The 9,904-nt window shown below is 48.8% G+C and overlaps 2 non-coding genes across 2 annotated transcripts; both read right to left on the bottom strand.

Annotated features, from left to right (window-relative positions):
• Positions 1-4,551: 4,551 nt before the first annotated feature.
• LOC111816529 lies at positions 4,552-4,683 on the bottom strand. Its single transcript, XR_002820901.1, has one exon. It is a non-coding gene; the product is annotated as a small nucleolar RNA SNORA76 (small nucleolar RNA).
• A 184-nt stretch (positions 4,684-4,867) lies between these two features.
• LOC111816525 lies at positions 4,868-4,937 on the bottom strand. The gene has a single exon (XR_002820898.1). It is a non-coding gene; the product is annotated as a small nucleolar RNA SNORD104 (small nucleolar RNA).
• Between the last annotated feature and the right edge of the window lie 4,967 nt (positions 4,938-9,904).

Genomic DNA, 9,904 nt, shown 5'->3' with positions numbered 1-9,904 from the left:
AGGGAATATGAGGAGGTTGCGAGTTCATTCTTGCTTCGCTCAAATATTTTATTTATTTATTTATTTATTTATTTATTTATTTTGGTGGAACCGGGGATTGAACTCAGGCCCTTGCGCTTGCCAGGCAAGTGCTTATTCCACTGAGCCATCTCCCCGGCCCCTGCTCAATTGTTTTAGAGGGGATTTTCAGAATAATAATTTTAAGTTGTGATGAAGCCCCACATAAGCTTGAATTGTTCCTCATCGGTGCTTGCCTGCTTCCTCTCTACTGCTAAGTGCTTATTATTACTTATCTTCTGAAAGGTATGGCTTCCGGAAGCCGCCATATGTGGAGCTGAAAGCTCGGCCAAAACTCGGAGAGAGAGAGGTGACATTAGTTCACGTGACAGACTGGATAGAGAAGAAACTGGAGCAAGAGTTTCAGGTGAGCCTGCAGTGGTAGCTCATGTTTCACACTGAGTATAAAAAGCTCAGGCTGGACGGGGGTCCTGAGCGCCACCTGGCTCAGGATGCTCTTGAGAGTCCAGTGGAAACCACTCACTCTCGCCCCAGGAGGGACACACATGCTCAGACACTGGGGTAAAAGGTCAGGTGAGGACTCGTGGGGCTGAGGCAGGAGGCTCCTTGTGAATTAGAGGCCAGCCTGAGCTGCAGAGCAAAACCTGGTTTGAAAAATACAAAAACTAAGTCAGGTATTATTTCAGAAACCCTGAAGTTTAGCCAGAATATCACTAAATAATCTTCAGAGGAAACCCAGATGTGGGGTAAGGAGCAAAATTAGAATCTCACAGCAGTCGATCTGCTGGGCCTTCCTGGCTTTGTTTTGAGCCCCGTGAAATTTAGAATTGGTTTGCTAAGCGGCACCCAGCCTATGCCCAAGGAAGTGGCTTCCTATCCTTATGTCATCTTCTTGCTCAGTTTTTTTTTTTTTTTTGAGGAACCAGGACTAGAACTCAGGCCCTTGTGCTTGCCAGGCAAGCACGTCTTCTACTGAGCTAGCTCCCTGCTTCTTGCCGTTTCTTCAGCTCACATGGAAGCGCCTCTGTACTCCAGCAGCCAAGGACCTCGGGCAGGAGGCACACCTTCCAGGGCTCACAGCGGTACCAGCAGCCCCCTTGGCCCGTGCCACAGCGCGCCCGCCACCGCCACCCTAGTGCTTCACCATAAGTTGGGCCTCCCCAAATCCGTCTAGTGGTCTTGCAGCTTCCTAACCCAGGTCTCATTCTCAGGCCTGCTTTGTGTGAATTGTTGGTGGGCTTTAGCTTTTTAAGAAACCGCCTTGTTGTCTTGCCAGACACGGTGGCAGACATCTGTAACCCCAGCACACGGAAGCTGGAGGATCACTGCAAGTTTGAGGCCAGCCTGGGCTACAGAGTGAGCTCAAGACCACCTGAACTATATAACAAGACAGTCTTAAAAACACAGGGGCCGGGGAGATAGCTCAGGAGAATATGCACTTGCCTGGCAAGCACAAGGGACCGAGTTCAATCCCAGGTTCCGCAAAAAATAAAATCAAAAACACCCTTACCCTTTCCCCTCAGATTTACAAGCATAAAATTCTCTTGGAATGTGTTCTGCACATAATTTGAAAATACAAATTAAAAGCAGTTTCTTAGTGTTGTTCATCATTTATGAGTAACTTTATATGTGTGCAAAGTCAAAGGCCTCTGCCTCAGAACTGATAATTATGTTCTTGTATTTGTGCACTGGTGAGGCCTTAACTTTTTAAATTACAGTGGAGGAATGTGTAAAAATTTCCATACATATTTTTAAACATGTCTGTAAAGTCTAAACTATAAACCAACAGTGTGTTCTTCAATCTCCCTGCAGAAAGTTTTCGTCATGCCAAACATGGACGATATTTACATCCCCATAATGCACTCAGCTATGGACCCTCGCTCCACTTCCTGCCTCCTGAAGGAGCCCCCTCTGGAGGCCCCTGATCCTCTGTAGCGGGTGGAGGAGGAGGGTCTGTCTTGAGACGCCCTCCGCATCCAGGTTCCTGGCTGCAGTCTGCACCGCGGCACTGGCTCCCAAGACTGCTTCTGCCTCTGCCTGCCGGTGCCCATTCCACTGTGAGGTGTCATTCCCTACATCTAGTGACAGGCATTTGGAGTGCCTGCCACAAAGCCTGGCCTCGGCAAAGGAGACTGGACTGTCATCCCAGTGGGCCCAGAAGTTATGCGACTCACATTGTGGCTGCTTAAAGTCTACCAGCTTCGGAGCTGAATTTTTGTGGCAGCAAAAAGCACGTTGAGAGGGAAGCTGTGCAGCGGACCGGAAGCCTCCCCTCCCCATCCAAAGCCTTGCCTCAGGCTCACTCTACACGAGTGTAGTCCTCCGATCTCCAGGGTGTCAGCCTGGCAACGTGTGGGAAGTGGGATTTCGAGCCACTGCAGTGGTGGGAGAGGCGTCGCAAATCACTGTTACTAACTTGTGCATTTTAGAAGCAAGTTGCCATAAAACACAACTTTCGCTGGGGCGGAGGCACTGGAATTTATGTGAACCTTAGGCAAAGCCACGGGATCAAACCATCCCAAGCCTTTTGCCAGTGAGGTAGTCTTCTTGCCTCTAATCCTGTTTCCTGAGATACAAGCATGTGACAATGACAGATATTGCACACAAGGGCCGACTGTTCCTCCTTAATGCAGATGGGATGGGCCCAAACACCCAGAGTTCCTGTGGCTGCCGGAAGCTCCCCAGGAAGCTCCCCAGAGGGAACGCTGTTTAGGCCTGCGGGAAAGCTCTGTGGGCGGGTCTTCCTGATGGCCAAACAACACTCCCCTGGTCTCCGCTGGAGCGAGTTTGCGTCCCACCAGACACTACATCGCAGAACACATGACCTTCCTTTCATGTTGCCAACTTCATTTTGTGCATTTGTGTCAGAAGGTTTAGTTTACAAGTTTGGGACTCGAAATTTGCTTTGAAAAGTAAATACAATTTGTTTAAAGTTGTATTGAACATCAAAATTACCTTGGGTAACGTTTGATATAACTTACATCTGTGGACTAAGCGAATAGTGATTTTTCTTTAAAACAGCACCTTGCCTGACTTTAAAGAAATTAATATATTAAAGATATATTTGAGCCCTTATTTTAATTGCACCATTAAAACATTTGACTCAAATTACCTGGCCATTGCCACCGGTGTACTGTTCTAACTCCTCACTGTGTGGGCTCCGTGGCCTGGAGTCGCACGTCTTATCACTGGTCTTCACTGTGCAGTAACTAAAGGCAGACGACTAGCCGCCGCTGCGTAATCACACGACTGCACCCTGTTGCACTTAATTGGTAGTGAGGGGGATGTAGAACCGCCTGCATTGTTTCACAAAATAAATTATCTCCTGTCAAGTACTAGATAAGCATCCAAGTTATTTCTCCAAAGTCCCTGTAGAGGAAGGAATAGTGAATGCACAGCGCTTGGGCACTCCCGGGCAGCAAGCACCTGCGTGCTCAGAGCCCAGTCCTGAGTGTACAATGACCAACTTCCCACCAATCGGCCTGTACTTGGCCGCTGTGCAGTGCACCTTCCGCTCAGCCACAACTGTTCAGTGAGAAGAGCAGACACTGGGTAAGGCCAGGCCGGTCTGCAGGCCCAGGAGAATTAGGAGCCTGGAGGGCCAGCCCCACCTCAAAAACAAGGTAAAAATGATGGGGGCCGCGGGGACAGCTCTGAGCGCCTGCCCAGGCTGGCACAAGGACCCAGGTATCAAAGTTAATGCGCCGATTTTGGGAAAGGTTAAAGCAAAAGTGGGAGAACAAGAAACGAGATTGACAAGCTGGCTTGCGGGTGAAGTAGGGCAGCTTTTGTTTTCGGGGCGATTCACTCTTCTCCAAAGCTTTAGCTATCCCGTGGCATGCAAGAGTGACTCTTGGTCGTCTGTGACCTGTAGTAGCACAGCGCCGCCCACGGTTCTAGGTGGCATCCCATTAGCTCCCGGGGGCAAGGCAGCCCTGCTCCCCTTGAGATAGGTACTGCTTCCCCTCTCAGCCTGCGTCTCGAGGACCAAGTTCAGATTTGTTCATCGAGATAGTTGTGCCCCGGCGCTGAAGCCCACACCCGTATCTGCGGGAATCATTTTAAGCCGGGCATTTGGTAGGCGCCCTGCCCCTACCGCGAAACCCCGCACAAGCCCACGTTAGGAGCTTTGACCAGCTGCAGTGTGAAGACGTACAAAAAACCCCACATGCTCACACCACCCTGGAAATTAGAGGTTGAGCTAAGCGGACAACTCGTTTCTCCCAAGTTCACTTGTAGGACTTTTACCAATCAACTGGTCGTACTACATTTTAACCAGAATTTAAACCCCTACAGCTTCAGCCCCAAACCTGTTCCCGCAACAAATCCAGCTGCTTTTATCTCTCCGCCTAGACACTTCACACTGCGCCTAACAAGCGCGCCTCGCACACCTCGGCCAGACGGCCGCCGCAGCCGGGCAGGCTGCTCGAGGTGCAGCAGCGGGCGCGCAGGCAGGGCACGCGCCCCCAACCCGCTGCACCCTTAATCCCGGGAAAGGTGGAGGTTCGCCCCGGCAGCCGGGCGCTGCCGCGGCTGTGTTGCTCGCGGTTAAAAGGGCCGTCGGCGGAGGGCAGGCGGCCCCAGTTATGCGCGAGCGCGTTCTCTGGCGCTGCAGCTTGACCCCCGGCGCCACACACAGGCGCGACGGGGGCCCAAAGGCAGCGCGTCACCGACCACAGGACACTGAGCTGGAGACCAAATCACTTTATTGGGGGGCTTTGACTGGGGAGAAGCCGCTTCACACGAGATCTGACGTTCCCGGCACGGCTGGATCTGCAAAAACGACGGCCATAGGTGAGCAACAGCGGACCTCCCGGCCCGTCTCCTCCCCCATCCAACCCGCCAACCGGCTCAGACTCCAGTTCGCATCACTCTCGTCAGCAGTCTAACACGTGCTTTAATTGGAATGTCATCACCGCCAGTCGGTCGTCTCCAGCCCGCTCGCGGGCCAGCCCAGCCACACAACTCAGCAAAGTAACACCGCTCACCTCTGCGGGTCCGCCGTGGTCAAGAGACAGCGAAAAGAGCGTGAATTGTACTTAAAGGAAGATAACGGAAGTAGTAGGGCGGGCTTTACTGCTATCAACCAATAGCAAGCCAAATTTCTGAGCGTGCGCTGTAAAAAATGATCTAATGATTGGCGGTGCTCGCTAAATCCTCCAAAGTATAGAGTGGTCACACTCGGACCATAGAGATGGGAGGCTAGATGCCAACACTTTTTTTTTTTAATGAAAGGGGCGGGACTTCTGTATCTTAATTGCCGCGTACTTGTTGATCATTGACTTGGAATTGGTGCATCTCTCTACGGTACACAGAAGAAAACTTTGGAAACGAGATAGAGCCTAATTTGTCGGACATTTTGCCACCAGCTAGACTAGGATCTGAGGATGTAAAGGTAAACAAGACTGTTCAGAAATTGGGAAGAGAAAAAGTATGAACAGCTGGAAAAGGAGATGAAACAAAGCACTAACAGCTCCTTTCCATAGACCAGCAGAAATGCACAGTACAGCTGTCCAGACCATCCTGCTTACATACCTAGATACATCTCTTCCTCCCCCTCCTCCTGTCCTCCTCCTCAACTCAGTAACTCTTGCCTTTTCAATAAGTTCATTCCCTTTTTCCAATATCTGTTGTACCCTTCAGATTCCATTTTCTCTTTCAGGTTCTCACATTAAGGAGACAATACGATGTTTGCACATGCAGGTCTGATGTATTTCACTGAAGAGTATGTTCTCTAGTTGCATGCCTTTACTGACAAAAGACTCAAATTTATCCTGTTTAACAACTGAATAATACTCCATTGTGCAAAGATACCACATCTTCCTTATCCATTCTTCAGTTGATGGGCATCTGGGTTGTTTCCAGGATTTGGCTATGACAAATTGCTCTGCTATAAACATGGTGCACACGTCACTGTATACCCATTTCTTCTTCCAGTTTTACACGCATGTATCTGGGAATATGAATAACTGGTTGAAGACAACACTATGTATTACAACAAATACTGTGAAATTCATATTACTTTGTTAAGTGAAATTCTGTATCACTTGTAATTTTTTGTTTTAATTCTAATTTGTACTCGCTTTAAAAAATTAAGGGCCTGGGAGATGGCTCAGTAGAATAAGTGCTTCCCTGTCAAGTGCAAGGTCCTGAGTTCAATCCCTGGTACTGCAAAAAAAGACAGTAGCCTGATCTACCTCCAACCCAGAAATTGTGAGAATTGGCAAAGTTAATGTCAATTGTCTGGCACATGCTGAATGGCAAACCTTTGCGGGCTTCTTTTCTTTTGTCCTTTCCTTTCTTTTTTGGTATCAGAAATTGAACTCAAGGTCTCACATGTGCCAGGCTGGCGCCGCCACTGAGCTGCATGCCTGCCCAAGTGGCACCACTTTGTTTTAAAGGGCTGGGATGAGGTGGAAAGTCTGTGATTCCAGACTGTTATTTTAATAAATGTACAATTGAGTAGGTACAGCCTGCTGCGGAAGCCTAACGCCTGAGTGTGCCGAGCTTGTTTTGAGTCCTTCCCTGGATTTGCAGGCGGACAGGAGTTGGCTGCGAATAGCAGGGCCCCGCTCCCCAAGAGCTGACTTTAAACTGGAGAGGGGATGCTGCGGGACAGTCGCGATCCCCGGTTGTCATTACTGCCGTCCTGTGGTTTTCTTGCACCTTCTTTTGCTTTTCTTCTTAAGATAAACCTAGCTGGCCGTCTCCCCGCGTGGGAGCCCCGGGAGCCCCGGGAGGCGAGCGAGCGGCCGTCCCGCCGCGGATCCGCCTGTTCTGGATTGGCCCCGTCGCCGCTCTCGTGGAAGATGCAGCTTTGGCAAAGTCGATTTCTATTCGTACGAAATGCAGTAAATTATTTCTTCTGTGAGAGTCCCTTCACTTTTTGGAGAGCGGCACACCTGGCTTCTGTCGTCAAACGCGGACCTTCTCCGAAGAGTTCACCTTTCTACCTCCTGTTTCTTAGAAATGTGAGTGACGCGTGTCTGTTGTCTGGTTCCCTATACCTTTAAGCTCAAGCAACATGTATATCAGTATTGACTTTTTCTTTCTTAGATTTAGTAAGAAAAAAGAAAGAAAGAAAGTTCTTTAAAGAAAAGGAAGGGGCTAAACAACTTTTTCCCTAATACTTTCTTAAAGCTCAGGGGCTTGCTTTATCTATGAAAAAGTCGTAAAGAGCTCTCTGTAGCTTGTGTGAAGCAGCAGCCCGCCTTAAAGAAATACATTCTGGAGAAGAACTAGAACAGTGACGGGGAATATGCTTGCTTGGGCTGCGCTTGGTGCATTTTAACCAAAATGACCAGATGAGCCGGACGTGCTGGTGCGCGCCTCAATCCCAGCCCTGGAAGCTGAGGCAGGAGGATCGCTACTGTGGGATCAGCCTGGGCTACGAATAAGCTCCTGTCCTGCCTGGGATACATGGACCCTGTCTCAAAAAACAAAGATGGGGGGCCGGGGAGATGGCTCAGTAGAATAAGCACTTGCCTGGCAAGTGCCTGAGTTCAATCCCTGGTTCTGCAAAAAAAAAAAAAAAAAAAAAAAAGGTGTTCGTTAGATGATAGGACCTAAGAACTTTGTCACATGGTGTGCTGATGATCATTTACAAGTGAAAGTAAAGACGTTGCCACCCCCTCTCCCCCCAAGAAAGATAAACTTGCCTGACTGGCGATGCAGGTAGGGCAAGAGTTCTCCTTCCGTCCACAGCTTCACTCTCCAGTATGAAAAGGAAAGAAACTCACTTTTGTAACAAAGCATCTGAGCCTAAAAGGCCACAGATGAGTAATGTTTCTATTTTCATTAGTTTTTACAGGGTCTTTAAATTTTAAAACTTCCTCTTCCATCCAAAGCACAACATAATTATTTTGACGACTGTTTAGTATCTTGGAGATTAATTTTATTGCTGCTTTGACTTCTGTTATTTCAACATACTGCACATTGTGGCAGTGAAGTTTTCATTGTGACCTAAAGTAAACCAACTTCTGTAAATGTTCCACAGATTCTTGAACTGAAGATGTTTTCATGTATAAATATGATTTAAAATATGAATTCATAGCCATCACTAGGTTGTAAATACAGTGTCAAAATATTTCGTGCACTATGTACTTGAATGGAAGTGTGTTTTCTGTCCCTGACTTACAGGGATGAGCTTGTGCTTCAGATGCCAAAATCTGGGGAGGGTGCAGGGCAGGAAGAGTATTCTTGTCTTGTTTTGTCTTCTCTTGCCTTTTTGAGATCCGGTCTTGCTATGCAGTCTGGTTGGCCTCTAGCTCACTTCCCAAGCTGGCCTTGAGCTGGCAGTGACCCTCCTGCCACAGCCCCCCGCGTGCTGCAATTACGGGCGGGCGCCACCCTGCCCGGCTGAAATAGGACTTGATCTATTATGTTTGGTTCGTTGCTTGGTTTTTGGAGACAGGGCCTCCCTCTGCAGTTGAGGCTGGCCTTGAGTTTCCTGTGTGGCCCAGGCTGGCCTCAACTTAGAAGCAATCCTGCTTCAGCCTCCAAACGCTGGGATGACAGCTACACACCACCACTCCTAGCTCCAGAAGTTGGAGTTTTTCTTCGTGCGTGTGTGTGCGTGTGTGTTAAAGGTTTTACTGGTACTTGGTTGTTGTATTTTAGTGCAGGGTTTATAGGTTTTACAGGGTCTCACTACACAGATCAAACTTGTAGTGATTCTCCTGTTCCCAGCCTCCCAAGCACCAGGATTAGAGGTGCACACCAGCATGCCCAGTGTCAGTCGCTGTCACAGTGCGTCTGGGTAGTGGAGCCGGCACGGCATGCCGGGGATTGAACCCGGCCACTGCACGCCGGGGATTGAACCCGGCCACTGCACTCTGCCTAAGCAGGCGCTTTAATCCGCTGAGCTATCTCGCCAGCCCTTCCCCTCCTTATTTAAGGAGGTTCAGCGACCATCTTTTCCTTCTATTTTTTTCCGTTTTCCTTCTATTCTTTTTTCCTCGTCCCTTCTTTTACTTCCCCCTCCCCCTACCTTTTTCCCTTTCTCATCCGAACGTCATCTATGCATTCCCTAATATCTGTTATACATTTTGGTCCTTATACACACTTCGAGTTTCTCACACCAGAGATGTGGTCTGTAAACACATGAGTCTGATTTATTTCACTTAAGAATGGTTTCGAGGTGCACCCATTTACCTAAAACTATCTCAAGCTCATCTGTCTTTATGGCAGAGGAATACTCCATTGTATTAAAAAAAAAAAAAATCCATCCTTTTCTCCCTTCATGTGTCGATGGGCATTTGGGCTGTTTCCAGGATGTGGGCTATAAGCGTGGAGTGCGCGTGCCGCTGTGCTGTGGTGCTTTTCATGCTTCTGGGACGATACTATGAAGAGCAATAGCTGGCTCCTAGGGAGGCTCTAGTCTGAGTGTTTTGAAGAATTGCCACACTGATTTCCACGGTGGCAGCGCGAGTCTGCACTCCCAGCAACAGTGCAGACGGTTCCTGTTTCCCCACAGCCCTTCAGGATTTGTCACTGGTTGATTTCTTGATGACAGCTGTTCTTTCCAGGGCGAGATGGCATCTCAGCCTTGTTTCATTCGCATCTCTTGAACGAGCAGTAATGTTGAGCATCTTCCATGCACTGCTGTGCCATTGCCCCTTCTTCCTCTGAGAAGTGCCCATTGTCTCTGCACTCTGTCGTGGCGTCTCTTGCTGTGCAAAAGCCTAAGAAGGAGAGATCCTACTTGTTGATGTTATGTGGTATTTCCTGTACAATCAGAGTTTCACTTATGAAATCTGCCTATGCGAGTATCTTCAAGAAGTCTATCTAGGGGCTGGAGAGATGGCTCAGTGGTCTAAAGCACCTACTTAGAACAAGCTTAGCAAAGCACAGGGACCGCGGTTCAATCCCCCAGCACCACATGCCA

Source organism: Octodon degus, unplaced genomic scaffold (assembly GCF_000260255.1).
Source record: "Octodon degus isolate 3935 unplaced genomic scaffold, OctDeg1.0 scaffold00033, whole genome shotgun sequence".
Taxonomy (NCBI): domain Eukaryota; kingdom Metazoa; phylum Chordata; class Mammalia; order Rodentia; family Octodontidae; genus Octodon; species Octodon degus.
This window is presented reverse-complemented; position numbering and strand designations above follow the sequence as displayed.